Source organism: Limanda limanda, chromosome 4, assembly GCF_963576545.1.
Source record: "Limanda limanda chromosome 4, fLimLim1.1, whole genome shotgun sequence".
NCBI classification, from domain to species: Eukaryota; Metazoa; Chordata; class Actinopteri; order Pleuronectiformes; family Pleuronectidae; genus Limanda; species Limanda limanda.
The window spans coordinates 18226577-18232576 of NC_083639.1; positions in this window are offsets into that span (position 1 = coordinate 18226577).

Genomic DNA, 6000 nt, shown 5'->3' on the forward strand with positions numbered 1-6000 from the left:
CACTGTTGTAACTTAACACCGCACATTAGCGACAAGTGCTACTGAGTGTCTGTCACACTGTGTTGATGGTTTAATACCGCCCGAGTGGATCAGAAGATCTAGAAAGCCTCTCATCATCAGCTGTCTGTGAGTTCCAGGCAGGAAAAAACACACTATTTTGATGGCTAGATATTGTGTTTACTACAAATACCTTCCATATACAAGGTAGGGTAAAGTTTAAGATGTATTTAAACAACTCCATTCCTATTTGGATACCACTTCTTGAAGGTCAGGGGAGTGTGTAGCTTCACTAACGCAATGCAGTCGACACGTTCCCTCATGTCGAGAGTAACCCAATCTTCCTCCAACTCTGTGTTGGAGTGTTTGTTTGATATGTTCTCCCTGGTTCAGCAACCAAGAACAGGGCAGAGAGGCCACCGCTAAGACAGCAAAGGCCCCATGCCACGCCATAGACTAACACACTCCCCCACTATCTATAGGGGAGAGGCATTGGAGGGTGGCATTCACATATTGTTGGACAAACACTGAGGTTTTACTACAACAGCAGAGAAGTCCCTTTTCACGGATCGGCTTCATTCTACAACCCACAAAACACAGAAGAAACAAGGAATCTCACTTCGAGGTTAAAACAAGTTGCTGCCTATTGATTTTGAAGCCAAAAAGTGGGGGAGAGAAACCAGAGGATAAACTGTCAAATACAGTTAGCATTGTTTGACTGTTTGCATATCATATGTCAGAACAGGGGCGTGCTAGTGTAATTAAAGAAGGAAGTGTGAAATGTAGTCAACGTGGGGTGTCTGACCTTTCAATCATCCCAGACTTTTAAAATGAAAGTTATTTAAAAATTGGGAAATGTTTCAGACAGCTGAACAACAACCACACATCTCTTTCCAGCTATATATGCACAGTCATCATTGTGTTGGAAGTTGCTGAGAAACATTCCTGTGAGGTTGTTAGGTGGTTCTGAGGAGGAGATTACCAACACATGCAAAGCCATCCACATGTCCACCAATGGGCCTTAAAATAAACACCATCAAGAGACCTTTTAAACAGTCTCCCAATGGAATCTGATATTACCGGTCTTTCCAGCCAGACCTAAATTTAACACGGGGGTTATGTCAATAACCAAAGATTAATAGCATTAGATTTGCCATATTTGTACAGTTTGATTTAATAACTGTGCCCACCAATGGAATGTTTACAGGTCGGCAGAGTGATTGACAGCTGTCAGAGCCCCGCGCAGTGGAGCTGCAACATGTGGCCGGACCCTGTGATTATTTGTGTAAGTGGCTGAGGTTGAATGATGAGTCCCAGTACACTCGAGCTGTGTTTATGCGTGTGGGTGGATAGAGTGAAACACACAGGACCGGATAACAATGAAATGTTCACACACACAAACATTCCGACGGCCATTGGAAGTCTTCTTTGAGGCAGGTTGTCAGCGAGTCCTCACTGTGTGTTTGTTGTCGGAGAGAAGCTGGATGGGACCGTCTGTCAGCTGAAGGGGGGAATGTGAACAGTGCATAGCAACAGCACGGCCTGTACAGAGCTGCACATTAAGAAACAAACACACGTAATCTAATCCCAAAATCAGCGGATAATACACTGGTTTGAATGTACTTCACTACTCTGCACCACAGTAAAAACACGGCTTACTGTAATAATCTTTCCTCACATTGTATCTACCTCATCTAATTGAAATGTAGCCGAACTCACAGAGTGCTTTGCTTTATACCCACATTTTGACCAAAAGTATCTTGAACTTTCAGTTCCAGGACGTTTTTTTCAGTAACTAAAAGGCTCTTGCCGTTGCAGATATTCGCTTGTAATTTCCACCACAGTCTAAACACCAGGAGGATAGACCAAATAAGCCTGCTGACGTATGAACGACCGACTGCGACAAAAAGTGACTTCACTCCAGTCCACCAGGTGCTGGGAATGTAGAGGACTTAACAATTAATTACGTGATATTAATCGAGCAACTCTATAACAGAAAATACAATTTGGCATCTTCAGTGATTCAAGCCCCACCCCAAGGTTGCTGTACTTCCGTAGAGTACTACCCCCCGAGCAGGGACTTTATGGGGGGGTAAAAAGATTTCCCCAGAAATTTGATTTAGACCCTGGCTTCCAGCAAAGGTTCCAAGTTTCTCAGGAATTTCCCTACATTGAAAACACAGCCTATGACTGAATGAATCAGAGCAGAGTATCTTGGGCTTGGGTGAAGTAATGTTGCACAGGATTTACATGCCAAAGCCTAAATGCCACTGAGCCTTCTGATACCATAAGTATGAAACAGCTGAAGCCTCTTCTCAAAGAGAGAAGGGAATCTGGTACAAAAAATGTTTAAGGCTTTCCAGCTACTAGACATCATACCCCACTGTGCCAGCTTCTCAACTCAGTCCGAAAGTCAACCTTTGCTTCAGGCAGGGGCACATGGCTTGGTGCTCGTATGAAATGTTGATGGAGGATGTATAATAGCAGCAGCATGAGCTTGGCTGCTATGCTGCTCTGGAGGTCAGGCTGCCTGTGGAAACAAGCCCAGCAGGACTGACACTGGTGCCAGGCCAACACACTCAGTCACAATCAGCCTGGACTGACACTCAAAGAGACGGAGCAGGTCAAGAATGATTCTGCGGAAAGATAGAAGCAGTAGCTGAATTTTGCTTCACCTGTAACACATTTCAAGAGTTTCAAATGACTACAAACAATGGTTACATAAATTTGGAAAGGATCCCTGATGTCTGCAGTCACATTTTATCGAGCTCAGACGTATTCAGCTGTACAGTAAATCCACTGTGTTCCAGACACAACTGCTTACTCGCTGGAGGAGATTACAATTTCAAACAGTAAAAGCTCTGAGAGGCTGAACTGCCGTGTTCATTGTCAGCCACATTAGGGCATGACAGCATTTTCTGCACACACAGACTTGTCCCGGAGATTTAGAGGCTGAGAGCCGTACACAAGTGTGTCTATTAGAGCCAGATAAACTCTTAAAGAAGCCCATTACTGCGTGTACGGTTTAGGTTCACTCTGGGGGGTCCGCACGCACACAGCAGAGGCTTTGTTTCGGGACCGCACCGCTTCCCCCCCCGGTGGAATGGCAATGGCTCTATTAGAGGTGAAAGTAAGCCGGGGAGGGAACCTGATCCTCGCACTCATGTCTCTACCTTTTAGTCATTCACGTACTTTCTTATGCTTGCATGTCCGCACTTGTACGGAAAGAAGAGGGGGGGGGGTCATGTGTATTAGATCTCTCTCATTATTTTCTCATTTTCCATCTTTGTCTTTTGTGTGCACGGCAGTGAACAGGAGCCGCAGCTCAAAACCTCTACGTCTACTGATGAGGGGCGATCCATTTTCCTCAGTCTGCTGAACTCAGACAATCCTCTCCTCTCTCCCAGCATCAGGTGCTGCCGGCTGAACAACCCACTGCCGGTTCCCACAACTCAACCTTCTACTCTGGCTGCAAAGAAAAGTTGGTGTCAGTGTTTGAGGACTGGGCGCCGATTACAGCAAGTCCGAAAGACATTAACATTTGTACCAGAGCCAACTGCTAAATGCTGCGTGCAAGATTACCAGGATTTTATTTAGAAAAAATCACCTGTGTTCTTTTTCTTAAATACTTAATAAAACTTGGATCTGAATAGTACTTCCAATGACAATAATGTTACATTTTGTGTTATTTACCACATTGAATAAGCCAAAGGACCTTGTTTATAAAATACAAATTGGACTAAATGTCAACTGCATTGGTACTATTGATAAGGCCGTTTTTAAAGATGAAGGTTATTGTTCAATAATGCGTTAACCATATCTGTGCCCTTCTTATCATGGGCAGGAACAGCTGCAGTTTATTCCATTTTATTAAATGTAAAAATACTAAATCATGGACCAAAAAACTCACTTATTGGAGGATGTTTGATGGTTGAAATGTTGATTCTCTGCACCAACTTTAATTCTCAGGGGTCGGGGATCTTTTCAGGATCTTTGACATACATGTACATACATGTATAGAAGCTTCCAGGGAAACTCTTAAAGCCTTTAAAAAGCCCTTAATCCTCACACACACACCGTACATGAAATGTCTCACACACAGCAGTCCTTAACTGTTCATATTTTAAGTGGTAAATTGTTTTATCTCTCGGCCTGCATGCATAACTGCAAAATCACAACTACAAATATGGTCTTTCCTTGAGAAATACTGATTGTCTGAGCAGTGAAGTCTTCCCTCTAGAACTGAACTGGGCCAACAGTAAGGAGCCAAATAGTGAAAGGTACACAGATGGTTTATTTCATTTACTGGTCTTTGCATTTGTGTTGCTTTGTATGGGATTTACTTATTAATACTGACACTGACTTCTCACTGTGTGAGGCTGGTTTGTCCTGCAGTGCACATGGGGACTTCAGCTGACGTTTTTCGTGCTAAACTCTCACCTGGTCAGTGGCCATTATGGTAGTTGTACTGGAAAATGCTGGATGTGGTCCACCATCCTAGTGCAGGCGCTTCTACAGAACATTATGAATAAAAATGTTTTTTTGTATGCTTGCCTCGGTAAATGAGGTATAGAAACGTAGAGCGGGGACATGCCACACTGTCAGACTGAGCCAGCCCACCTCCTCCTGAGAGAATACTTGGCTGCTGACGGTGATCTCCGGGGCTGCAGGCCTGCATGTTATTGCATATCTCTCCATCTTAAATTAATAGCCAACGGGCCGAGTTTACTTTGGAAATATGTTTGGACAGGAAAGCTCACTGGCATGCGGTGCACTTTTAAGATCACGTCTCCAGAAATTCAGAAAGCCCACTGGTTAATACTTTCTTATATGAAATGATTTCCCACCTTTCTGTGGCAAAGGGGAAGAGGAGACTGTATTTTATGTATCATATTCAGCTGTTAATGCATCCTGCCGTGTGCTTCGGTAACATTAGAACTTCCTCTCATTAAGGAGCGCTAACTGCATCCAGTGTGACTTAATAGTACGCAGCCCACCCCACATATAACTTTCCTGGCAAATCCACAAGGAAATCTGGGCAAGTGATTGAATCACGGAAAACTCTAGACTGTGTGTTAAAATAAAAGCATCATAGAGAAAGAGAATTAAGAGGGAGTAAATACACATCCTGGCACTCCACAGTGCAGCACACACTCGCTACATGACACTGATATGGGTGTTCCAGCCCACTGCATATTTCTCTGGTTTCCAATTGGGTAAATTAAAAGTGCAGCCCCACTGCCAGTGACAGTGCAGAGCGTGTTGCTGCTCGAAACTGGCCCTGCTCCCTGCAGAGAACTACGGACGTGACTGAGGAGGATGGGAGGTGGGGATGAGGAGAAACAAAAGTTTGCGGTTTGTTGTTTTGACACCGAACAGGAAGGGAGCGATGAGCAATGTTGAGTGAAGTGTGTGGCAATCACCTCCTCCCCTCACAGTTCACTAGTTTCTCCCTTGTGGAACGTGTGGCTGATAATTAGAAACTGCAGCCACTGCATCGCACTGACCCTCAGACTAGAGATCACTACCAGATCATTGTGTAGCATTAGAGCTCCAACACACTTGCTATGGTCCTGTTCGTACTTGGCAATAACATGCGTCTCAAGTGATCGCAAATGGACAGCTGTAATTACAGATGTTCGGACACAGTGAAATCTATCACACAGACATATGGCTACAACAATCTGTCAGTGTATCTGCAATTGTGTCCTGGACCACGTTGAAAGACAAGCTACTCAACTGACATCCTCTGTGTTAATAAAGTATTTACATATTAACGTTCTCAAATTGCATAACCTGACTTTATCCACAAAATTTGAACATTTCAAACATCTTGGGAAATTTATTTTGTTCGGATCAATGAATAGATCCCTGCTTCTTTTAATTTACAGCAGTGCACTGTGCCCCCCACCGATTAACAAGGACATTTCATTTTGTCTATGCAAAGAGCAATTATATTAGTTTTTAATTGCATAAATAATTGGAAGTGAGATCCAATCACAA